This window comes from Tetrao urogallus (genome assembly GCF_951394365.1).
Source record: "Tetrao urogallus genome assembly, chromosome: 9".
In the NCBI taxonomy this organism is placed as follows: Eukaryota; Metazoa; Chordata; class Aves; order Galliformes; family Phasianidae; genus Tetrao; species Tetrao urogallus.
In genome coordinates, this window is record NC_136822.1 from 5,981,550 (window position 1) to 5,994,562 (window position 13,013).

The window sequence follows — 13,013 nt, forward strand, 5'->3', positions numbered from 1 at the left end:
TAGAGGATGGGAAAACTAGTGAGTGTCAGGCATAAAAGATGCAAGGAGAAACGTTCCATTTAAAAGATGCCAATCATAGAAGTTCTTCATTCCTATTCTTGTAAGTGGCGAGAATTTTGATAAGGGCTTCTTGAAAGAAATGAAGATTAAACGGGACATTGTACAGCTAGAATTCATGAAGCCATATTAATGGAGAAATCTGTTATAGCCACAGCTTCATATATTTAAATTCAGTAACAAGAGCTTCCAAGGCTCTTGACTCTTAGCAAATATATGATCTGAGTGGGCTCCACTGTACATATGCCAGTGCACAGACCAGGTTACCCAACGCCCCAACCAGCCCAGCACTGAGCATTTCTGGGGACAGGGCTTCCCTGGGCATCCTGTGCCAGCACATCACCAGCCTTATTGTAAAGAATTTCTTCACTGTATCTAATCTAAACCAACTCTTTTCAGATTAAAAAGAAGAAGAAAAGTAGACTGCAAAACAACAATACAAAATGTAAGTATTTGTTTCTTATAATTTTCCTCTAAAAACAGTTACTGTATGACCAGCATTTCAGTTACAGCAATGAATTTTAAGCACTGTTTCACTTGCACTGCACTGTGCTACAACAGAACCATGGAGTCAGTGGAAAAGCACAGATGTAACCAAGGGAAACGTTCACTCATTAGCAGTGAAGGTCACAATCAAAGTGATTTTAAGTCCTCTGGCATGCCACAAAACATATCAAGCCGCTCATCGCATCTTTTCCATTTTAATTTCCAAGAATAAATGAAGTAGTACAATCTCAGTTTCCAGAGCATCTTCTTGAACGTGTGCATCTTTTCTACCATGCTTTTAAGGGTATAGCTGCCAGCTTCATCTGCCCATTTATCAGCTTATCATGCATGCATGTCCTCCCTTCAGCCAAGCTCCCACTTATACAGAGAATGACCTATGAACTGATTTTTCACAGGCAATCTACAGATTTCTTCCAGTTACTGTGCCTTAGAACAAAAAAAAAAAAAAAAAAAAAAAGAAAAGCAGCCAAAAAAATTAATCTCTGATGAGTTGAGAGAAATATTTGTCATCTAGATATAAAAGTGACAGTAAAGATCGGAAGTATCTAGACAAACAGAAAATACTGTCCTTATTAGGTTGTATTTCCTTGTTCTGTATAATGTGACTTCCCTCACTGTGAGGGTTTGAGGTGATTCTATAAGTCAGATTCTCATATGTAATCAGGTTGTTTTTTCCACTCCATCAATGTAAAGAAACTTGTAGAATATTTACTGCAACTTTAAAACATCGGAGTAAGGAAGCTTTTCTGTAGATGTGAATAAAGCTCTTTGCTTTTTATGTAACTGTGATTGATTAAGTGATTTTGTTTGCAAGTGTCACAACACATTAATGACGACTATGTTATCCAACAAATGCAATTATAAGGGAAAAAAAGACCTTAATGTGGAAAAATATTGCATGCAGAAATCACATCACTTTGTGCAAATCTCCCCAGATATCAGGTACTCCACAGAACACAGATAAGGAATCTAAAGGCTTATGTTTTACCAGTAGTGCTTCATGTAAACAGAAAACATTCACCCTTTTTTTGTCCTTTCTGCTCACCTTTCATATAATGAACTAAAAACCAAACACTTATTTTCATGACTACTATCTTTTCTCATTTTCCTGGTCCTTTACTTGGAAGAGCAAAATAATTATGCTGAACTTAGTACAATCTCCTGACATAGAGATAGAATTATGTGTTCTTCTTTGACTTCATCTGTAAGACACTCTAGAACAACTCACCAGATGCTTCAGATAAGAATAATAGGCTAAGAAGTAGAGAGATAAGCACAATGAAGAACTAAACCTCAAATTTTGTACCTCTGCTAGCATTAATATACTTCCAGTTTAGATGTGGATTTCACAGGGAAAAACTTCTGATCCATGGCAGGTTAGGATTTTGAAGTACACGTATTTTCCCTTAACTGATGTAGTTTTTCCTTAGTAATTGCTTAGACTCATTTCTCAAACATGCAAATGATGTTGTTGAAGCCAAAAGTTGAACAGTACTTTCCTGTATTAGCCTGTCAGATAAATTTCGGCTTCGTTTCAGAATTAGTACTTTGGGAATACATCAGTATAATTGGCTCTGCCAACTTCAAAGACAAAAATGAAGGAAATGTACTGCTTATGTTAGAAAAGTTATTATTTCAATTTTGTATTGTAATAATATGAGACTTTAGAAGAGGGATTCAAACTCACTACAGAGGTAACAGCTTTGTATAAGGTAAATGTTTCTCATTTTTCTTTCAAAAAATGACGTCCATTTTACTAGAAAAAAAAATTAATTAAAACAGAAGTCTGAATTCAAACATACCCAGAAGAACCAGTAAATAAACTCTTGGCCATCTCAGCATGAATGGGCTGAGCCCATAAATGAACCTGATTGTACAGTGAAAGAGGCTAAATTGCTAATTATTTTTTGTTTTCTTATGAAGCAATAGGGACCTGCAGTCTCTTCCCAGAAACCATGTATCCCCAAGACATCTGGTGACATGGCAGGGGAAGGACAAAGATGCATAGAAAGACTAGATGCAAAGAAGCATCTAGAATTAGATTGACAACTATAAGGATGCAGTTCTAGTATTCTGAACATGTAACATCAGAAGCAGAAAAACTGGCTGCTCAGTGCTGCAACTGAAAACAAGGGGATCTGTTCCAAACAATGTCAAGGAGCTGGTAGTTTCAGTTCTGTGTTCTTTTTATTAACATTAAAAATGCATATCTTTGATCTTAATGTCTTCAGACATCAACCTGCCATTTGCATGACTGGGGTATCAATACAGTCTTTTTTGGGGGGAAAGAAAACTCCTCAGAATTTATGTCAAGTGCAGATTCTAGGATGCCACAAAAGAACTGATTTGGACTTTAAAATCCTATACTGAAGGAATATGAAGATAATATGTTGAAGATACATTCCACAGGAAAAAGTTCCATATACTCTCAGCAGTAGTCTTGTTCCTCCAGCTCTATTGGACTTTGGGAACTACTTTTAGTCAAAACAGGGCCAGAAGGAAAACCTGAACAGTCTACGTTAGGAGACAGAAAAGGACATCAGCCGTTGGCAGCCATACTGTGTAAAATACTTTATATATGGCCTGGGCAATGCCTTTTTGGTTCTTGAAAAATCAAACACTGATTTTTCATAGAAATTATGGTAGGTTATCATAGATCTGATTCCAAAAAAGCTTTAATATCCATTTCATTCTTAACTTGAAAAGATGGTAAGTATAATAACTGCACAGTTGCAAAATCTATGTAAGCTTAAAGAGATTCAGCTCTGGATTTATGACACAATTTGGGAAAAAAGCAAAAAAAAAAAAACCCTTTTTTAAAAAAAAATCTCCAGTCAGTTGGTCTTGTAAAAAATGCATTGGAACTAACTGAAACCCTAGTGGACCTCTTCCTAGGAAACTCATGTTTGCCTTTGCTTGCTAACTTCTCTTTGAAATCAATATGCCATTCCAGAAATTGGCAATCTGTCCTGCACTAAGTAATAAGCTGCTGACACCGAACACCATGTCAACAGGTATTCTTAAGAGGAAAGCTTGAAGTTCTCTTTGTTTGTAAAGAAGGGAGAATGTTAGGGGCTGTAAATCTTAAATGAAATGCAGGTATTTCAGTTATATTGGAAAAGATACCTAGAAATCAGAAAAGATGTGTTATCATACCGTGGCATTCCCTATTGTCTGGTTTACTTCTTGTCAACATGTTTGTGACCTGGAGACAAAATACTTAAACAGGAACTTCAACAGAATTATAATATGTACCTAGTGATGATCGAGATGTTAATCCTAGCCTAACTGAAGGTAAGATATGAACGCTTGTTTTAAAAATCATCTGTTCTTTATCCAAACATAGCTCTGAAAGTTACCCCTAAGGAAAAGCCATGCAAGGTGCAGACCAGACATATTTCAGCTCTGATCCCTCTCATAATTGAGACATTCCCCTTCATGGACATACACCTTTTTGTTTTTAGGAAAATGAGTCTCCATCCAAATGTGTGCATGAAAACTCGGCCGCCTGTGGCTTATAAATTCATTGGCCAGCTTCCCTGAAATTCAACAACTTCATAGAAGACTTATAAATATTCCATGCTAGACACCACTCACACAAGATAAAACTCTTAATGTATATCTATAATCTGGCATAGACATCAGTCAGGGTTTCTTTAATATGACAGGCAATCAGCTAGAATGTACAAATCCAGATGAAACTAGGCTCCTGTATTCATACCTCAGAAAAATCACCCAAGTCTTCTGCAGCACTGACAACAGCTTTTATACTTGAAGCATAACCTGCAGTAGGAAGTGCCCTATAATTTTGCAGCACCCTTGGTGGCTGCAGCTACTGAACTCTGAGCTGAGACCATCACAAAAAAGGACTATTACTTTCATACAGAGTCTAGTCCACCCTCTGAGCTGATGGCACTGCACGTGGCCATAGCACCTAGGACCGCAGTTGCAGCCTATTATTTTAAGTATATGAGAAGGTACCCAGTACCTTTAGGGGTTTGAAGATCAAGTAACATCTAATTATGAAATAATTCTGTTTAAAAGAGTTGTCCATTCTAGGAAGAAGTTAAAAGTATGGGTTCCCAGCAGAGGAAATCTGCGTAATTTCAACGCTTTCCACAGAACTACACCATTTTAGCTTAAATAAAAAGCTAGATTCGAAATGAAGCCTGGCGAACAATTCACTCATACTCAATTTATACAGGATACAAAATCCTTGCTGTTCTGTAGCATTAGCAGAAGCTTTACCCTCTTAATTATTTAAGGTAACACAATGAGATGGTCGATGACCTGATTAAATAATGAGAGAGACAGTCACACAGCTTTAGAATACACTTCAAGCAAGCTAAATTGTCAGTTTTTCTGCAAAGACACCATTTAGTAACCTATTCAACACTGCCATCTGCACCCTTCATATAGGAAATGCATTTCTTTTGTAAGAAAACATGAGAAGTTAGAGATCTATGTTAAGCCTAATATTTGCCTTGAATTTACATCAGGGAGTACTAATGCACAATGTTTTACCAACAGCAGTAACTTTCAGGTTCAACGTTCTTACCTTCACAGTATTGCAGCTTCTGCACATTCAGTGTCTTTGGAAGGATCTTCATTAGAAGCAGTGACAATGTTAAACAATTAAACTACCTGACTCTAAATCATACCCATAAGCTAAAAACACTCTTGGAGAAGTCTTTAGGAGTAGTTGCATAGACAGAAAGCAGCTAGCCTTGCATACAAATTCTTTTTTGCCCTTTGCTATCTTTTATACATTAGAGATGATTTTTCTTGAAATGTTGTTTACAAAAACATAGAAAAAGGGAGTTTCTACTGCATCTGGAACTCAATCATAACTAGTTAATAATTTTTTGCTAAGCACGATGAGGCTGTGCAGGACACAGAAAAATATAATGAGTTTATAGTTGCAAAAAAAGGCACTATAAGAAAGACAGTGAATGAATAGTACATTTTCTAAGAATTACCAAATAAAAAACAAACAAACAAACAAAAAACCCACAAGCACAAACCATTATCTATTCTAATATTTGACTCCCAGTCCTAATACCAGATACAAGTAAGGGTATAGAAGTCTATTAAAATATTATGGAAAATTTTATTAAAAATGGGCTTGCTCAGGATAACTGAATTGGAAATACCAGCCTTGTCATGTAATTACAATGTTATTCTCCTTTTCATGAAGCTTTGCTTTTAGGAGATAATCTGTCCTTATCAACCAAATAAGCCCTAAATCCAAGTCCCAACAATACTTCAATGGAAATTAGACAACAAATCATTATTTGCATTTCTACATTTCTTTGTCAAAAGCAAAGAGGCAACTGGTTTATACACATATAACTCCGATTATACAGCTTTTATCTGTCTTTTTTAAGCATGTTTTGGATTAATGGCAAAGTGAGAACAACTCTACAGTAATTACTTCAGCTGGAAACTTGCTGTAAGGAATGTTTAAATTATTACATAAACCAGAACAAGGGAAAGGCAGAGAAATGGGATTATTTCTAGAACACTGTCTGCATCAGACCTTAGAAACTGTCATGAGAAATGGAAGATCTGCATGTAAATCACCACTTCAAAAGCACAGGCAGGACTGTTCTCATCTGTCTTCCAGATGAGAGATGAGTTACTGTATATGAGGTGGAAATTGTACCAACAGTATGAAAAGCCTCTGGATACAGATGTAACTGTTGCTGAACTCTGTCAGGTCTCAGGAGGCATGGACTATGGCAGTGTCATCAATTCATTACACATATTCAGTGGAGTAATATTTATAGGTCCTTCCCAGGCAAAAGCCTCACTGCTGAGAGCTGCCTCCATGGTCAGTCAAGAGCTGAATAGAGATTTTTGTGAATGCTGGTGACATCTAAATACTGGCAGCTAAAAAAGGATTTACTTCCTATATGTTCCTGCAAATCAACCCTAAACAGATTATTCCCATCCCATGCTTTCAAAAAGAAAAGATTAATTGATCATCAATAACATTCTGAATCTTGCTGGCAAACTCTTGCTGGATATAAAATGCAGCTAATCATGTCAATCCATTTTCTTCCACTGTTGACATGAAATATCATATACCTCCAGGCTTTTTTTGATATTTGGATAGTTTCAGGGAACTGAAGTAACCTCCAGACAGCTGAGTGAAATTGCTGAGGGAAAGGTACAAGTGTCATTTTACAGGCAATTCATCATTAGTCTTTGCTCTCTGGAAATTTAGCCTTTCTACAGTCTACCCTTGAATTTTATCTTTTATTCCTTCAGAGAGAAATGAGTCAGAAAGTTTAATAGTTTGGCAGCAAATCTTTGAAAGACACTGACCTTAGAAACAAAACTCAAGGTACTATCAGAGGAAAAAAAAAAATGAATAGACAGTGTTCTGAACATTGCAAAACCACTCTTGAAAATCTGCTGGAAAATGATTTAGAATTATTCCATTTCAAATATAGCCACTCTGTAATTATAATCTTCAGTTTAAATATCCTGAGATCCGTTCTCCTTAAGATGCACTGGTATGTCTGCATTACTGCCTCATAACCAGCAGGCTTTACATGCACACACACACACACACACACACAAAAAAAAGAGAGAGAGATTTAGCTATAATTTTACTCCTTCCATAGTAGCACTTAAGTGTCTTCTTGCAGGTTGTAGGCAAAAGAGCAGAAGGATCCTGTCAAAAATGAATTGAGGCAATAGCTACCTGAAGGTAAGTAAATTCTATATTACATCAAACTTTGTTCAAAAATATCTTATGGGAAAGAACAGTACTCAAATGTTCTCACTGAGATTTAATCATTGGTACCAATGTTAAACAAATTATTTCCCTGATGTTACATTGCATTGATATCCCAAGCATACCTGTGTCATTTTTCTAGAAGAAACTGAAGCACGATACACACTGGATGGATTGTGTTGTCCATGGTTCTTTATATCAAGAGAGCATCCAGTCAGTCTGTGCATTTATGCATAGAAAGATCTTGACCAGTTTGTCAGATACAATGTGATCGTTGGCTGTATTTCTAAATTAAGAAAATTAGTAAACTGGAAACAGAGGTAATATCAGCTTACACCTAGCATTCAAACACAGACCATCTTAAACACACTTCTGTTCTCTTAAATTCAATTATTTCTATCTTTCTGAAGAGTATTGCTGTAAGAAATGTAGTTAAAAAGTCTACGTGGACAAAGAGCGTTGCCTTCTGCTCCAGTTTTATTTATAGTTTTGTATAGAATGCTTTGAATTTTTAAGTTTCATGAATAAGCCTTTGCAACCACTGATAAACAAGTTTAAGAATGTCTCAGAACAAAAATCTGATCATGCCCTGTGTTTCACCTACCTTCTCAGATAAAATTCTTTTCCTGATATGGATGTTCAGGCTTGGCACTTCTTGATAGTATAGAATTACCTCAGTAGTAAGCAAAAATTATTTTGCTAAGCATGTTGTCTAGGTAGGCTTAATAGGTTAAAAACTCTCCTTCTGTTGCTAGTATATATAGTATAGTCTATTTCATCAATGCAGCAGCAGAGCACATATGGGAGTCAGAGTAACAGAGATTCAAGACTCTCTCACAACAGACCTGGCAAAATCTCAGCATTCACTCTTTACCTACCAAGAAAGTGGCAAAGCACAGGCAAGGTAGGAGGCAGGACTGCCCCTTTTGGCCAGCAGTATGGCTGGCCATACTGGTATGGCATAATGGTACAGAAGCTACGGATCTGAAAGCACGTGCTCAGGGCAAGAAAAGAGCTACAGGGAAGACGTCCGTGGAGCTGTGTTCCATAGAGAGGAGTTGGACTGACCGAGATACTGGAAGAATGAAGGAAGTCGATTAATTGTGTATTTAAAATTTTTGCTTAAATGTTATCAACTAATTGAGACATATTAACAGTACAAGTCAAACGAGGCATGATAATTTCTAATGAATGTTTAAATCACCAGAGTCCCAGTAAAGCCTTTCTTAGCTTACATGTAACACACTTGGACTGAAATCTTTAGTTAGTAGAGGAGAAGAGAGTTTAGTACCTTCCCAGGTCTTGGTGGTGCACGAGGCACACGATTAGAACCAGGGCAATAAATCCTTCTGAGTTGCTTCTGTACTTCAGAAACAGAAATACCACATAAAACAGTTTTTGCTGTTTGATTGTTAGAAATGTTTCTGATTTGGAAACAGATCTCGCTCTTTAGAAAATTATGTCACCAGTATCTACATGAACAATAGAGTTAAAATAGAACATTCATGGGATGAGAATAAGGAGCACTGGTAACAGCTGCCAAGGGAACCTGGAATCTCTAGCCACTAATTAAAAGTTAAAATAAAAAAAAATAAAAAATAAAAAAAAACATAAAAAGGTGTGATTATTCATCAGCAAAGTACATCTTTTACAAGCAGCCACAAAGAGGAACCCAGCCATACTTTTCTGTGCAGCTGTAGCATAATAGTCAAAGTGATACTAGGCAACTTGATTGCTTTCAGTGAAGAAACCAACAGAAACATGTAGTAAACCCAGTCTGGTGCCTCTAAAAAGGATTCATGCTGAAGTTTGCAAGATGATTAGAATTTTTAAATAAAAAATTCTTAATGATTGATAAAACACCTTTAGGGATGCCCCATTTCAGATTCATATCTTCTTACGCAGCTTAGAAACTGAAAAGCATAGTTGTTGATCTATATGCTTTTAATGATGTACAATAAACACTGCTAGTAGATGTACTATTATACACTTAATGAAAGGTTATTGCATGTTAATTAACAAACAACTGTCTTTTCAGAAGTATAAAGTTTATCAGTAGCCTCATTTTCATGCTTGCATATTCAAGTACGATATTTATGTTGACTGAAATTTCTCTATTGGGAAATGCTAACATGTGGCAAAACATTAATATAGCATAGAATTCAGAATTCTAGAAGCACATCTCTTAGCAAATGTGATCTCAAAGACAATATAGAAAATGCATCAGAGTAACTAGATATCATGTATTCATAAGGGGAGTATTTTCCTGCAATGTTGCAAAGTATCTTCCTCCAAGGCAAAGAGGAAATCTTCGCCATTCTTTGCCTTTGAACCACTGCTTCCTCTTCCCAGCCTGGAAACTGTCCATTTTTTACAGTTTGCCCTTGAAGGCAGGTTCAAGTAATAAAGCTAAATGGGATCTCATTTCATAAAAAGGCAAATAGCTGGCAGAGAATTAATCTTGCAAAAAGGAAGCAAGTGATAACTCAGATAAAGACCAAGCCTCCTTGCTCTTATTTAGGACTCTCTCAAGCCTCAGCCAGATAAATAGAAATCTATGAACGTGTACCTTACTGAACTGTGATGGACAATATCCAAGAAAAGATTAAGCTGCAAGACAGACATACCATGATGGATTTATTCCATTAGGCTGAAGAAAAGAGGGACATTAATGTGAAGAAAGTCTAGTTTAAATCAGTGAGCCAATTTTATTTTGGCTGTAACTAAGTTAGATCTCAATAGAGCTACAAGCAGAATAAGTTTGTCCCCTGGGGTTGATGTTTTGATTGTGTGGCTTAAATATTTGATTATTCACCTGCTGTGTTAATTTTATATTACACTACCTTTTTGGTCTAAAGTAAGGCAACTAATTTCCATTCTTGTGGTCACAGCTATTATCTCCAAAGCATTTATTCAGATGTTACATTTCACTTGGAATTTGATTCTAGCTTCAACTGTATTGCTTTCTAATTACATTTCTAGTGGACATTTCACCCCAGTATCTGTATGAGCTGAGTTATTCACAGTTAGAATTTTATTGCATCTAAATTACAAGTTTAGAATGTTCCTTCACGTGTGATTAGTTTGAGTAATTGTCAAGAGTCTGCCAAACAGCCCATGCTCACTGAAACGAGGTCTGTATAAATTAGGCAGGCTGTGGGTCTACTGAGAGAGTTTGTGCAGCGGATAAAGACTGCAATAGCTACTGGTGTTTGCATGTGTAATTAGAAAATGCATTGTTCTCCAATTAAGAAAATTAATTAAAATCAAGCAGATGGCAATCAAGGCATATTGCAATACAATTTCTCTGGCACACGCATTAGTCCTAGGTGCTATCAATGTACAGTATTTCTTTTACATGGGAAATTTAGCTCCAGGATACATTAACCTGACTATTCTTAATATTCATTTTTTATTCTTTTTTTCTATTTCTTTTCATCTGACTGCAAAATTAATCTTTTGGTACACATAAAAGTTATTGGCCACAAAATATATAATTTATTACATGATTATTTTTTTTCTCCTCCACAGCAGTCCTGGTCAAAACAGTAAGAAGTAAACAATTATTTAAAAACAAAACAAACAAGCTCCACCCTTCCCCTCCAAAAAAACCCCTCAAACCAACCATGTAACTTAGTAAATATTTCATTAATGAAAACTGCAAATTTCACTGTTATGTATGGCGTGATGTCACTGATCATACATAAGAAAATGAGAATGTTCATCTAATTAATAACACCTACAGCTGGCAATGTTATTCAGTTATCAGAAATGTAACATTTTTCATAAAAATTGTTTGACTAAGGATTGAAATAATTTGTTATTTCCTTACAAAATATATATAGTTCCCAAGCTAGATAACAGAACGCTCAGCTCCTGTGAGGATTGAGATCTCAAAACATGCAAGTCACAATAGCTAGAGCAGACCTTTCAACTTCATTCAGAAGTATTTATGTTACTCTAACACAGTAAAGATAAACATGCACACTCCATGTACTTCCATGACAGAGATCATAAATAATTTTAATGTCTTCACATTTTAATGCAAACATATGCAAAATCATCCCCTCAAGGCATTTTTTATTCATTCCAATTGATAATGATAGCTGTTTACCTGTCCAGGGCTCTAAATATCATCCATCTTTAACTGAGTTTCACAGAAATGCATAAAGAATCTCAGACTTACTATTGGGAAACCAGCATGCTTATGACTAACACCCTGGGGGCATGACAAATAAGAGCATTAAATGGCAGATATTTAAAGAACTGCACAATTGGAACTCCTCGCTGTGCTAAGGCATGAAAATAGGATTAAGAGAGGAACACACAATTCCAGAAGGAATATCTGCTATGACTTTTTCCCTCTAGCAGAAAATTCAAAGTGAGTGTCTGAAACACAGAGCTAACATCAAGCTGTACTTCATAGCGATACTTCAGGCACTGCTGAGTATCAAAGAGTACATCTCCATCATTCCCTCCTTGCATGAGAGACACTGGCTTGTACTTTTTAAGGGGGTATCCCTTATAAGGCTCTGTTCCAGTTTTTATCATACCCACCTTGCCATGGAGTTAATGAACACCTCACATTCCACTGAAAGGCACCTGCCCACCCTTCTCTACTTGATTTTCTATGTTAGCACTGTAAACCTAAATTCATAACTTTCATCCAAATTCATCTTCCTTGTCATGAACAGAAAGGCTTTTTATTTTTTTTCCCACTGATATTCAGAGACCAATACCTCTGCACAGGCAAACACTCCCTGCCTTGACCTAATTAGGGCTGTCCAAATCACTGGTCAAGGTGGCTGCTTGAAGAAATGTTATATGTCTTAAATCACTTTTTTTTTGGACCACCATCTATAAAATGGAAACAGTACCTTGTATTGATGATGACCACGACTGGAGCAGCAAATGCTTACAAAAGTTTTTCAGATCTTCACATTGCCAAAATAATGCCAATGCAGTCTCTTAAATGAAAAGAGGACCTTGCAAAGTCAAATCTTAAGGGCAAGAATGTTGTTGTTGAGTCTGCTGTGGTCTGGAGCATTCTGGTTAGCTTGCTTTTGTAGATGTGTTAGCTTGTACATGTCTCTATCAGACTACTGATTCTCAGATGTCAAAGAAACTCAAAAGCAGACCAAAGAGAACACTGATCTGAAGAAACACTGTACACAAAACTGTTTCATGAAGTTATTATTTGTCCATCTCTGTTTCTTTTCATTAGGTTTTATACTGAATTGTCTCATTTGCTATGACTCCAGTGCCCTTTCTTATCGTCCAGCAGATCCATGACATTGCCCAGAGCTGTGGACACATTAATGCAGAACTCAGAGTAAGAAACACAGAATAAAAATAAAGAAGAGGCAGAAAATAACCCATGCTGTTCAGACTACCTATATACAATGACAATAAGGAAAGATACCGAAAGGCAGAGGTAAGAGTCTTGAATTTGGGAAGCTGTTGAGTAGAACATGGAGAGATTAGCTTTATTTATTTATTTATTTTTGTACGAAAGGGAAGAGTTACCCCTTATTTTTAAAGTTAGATGAAGTCTCCTAAACAGCTACACAACTTTTCTAACTGTTCAAGCAGTAGCGCTAGCCACAGAATCATCCCATAATTTCCTTTTTTCCATTATTATGGGATCATTCCATGACTAGTGCTACTGCTCCTCAAATTGAAGACAGTTGATCCCATTTAATAA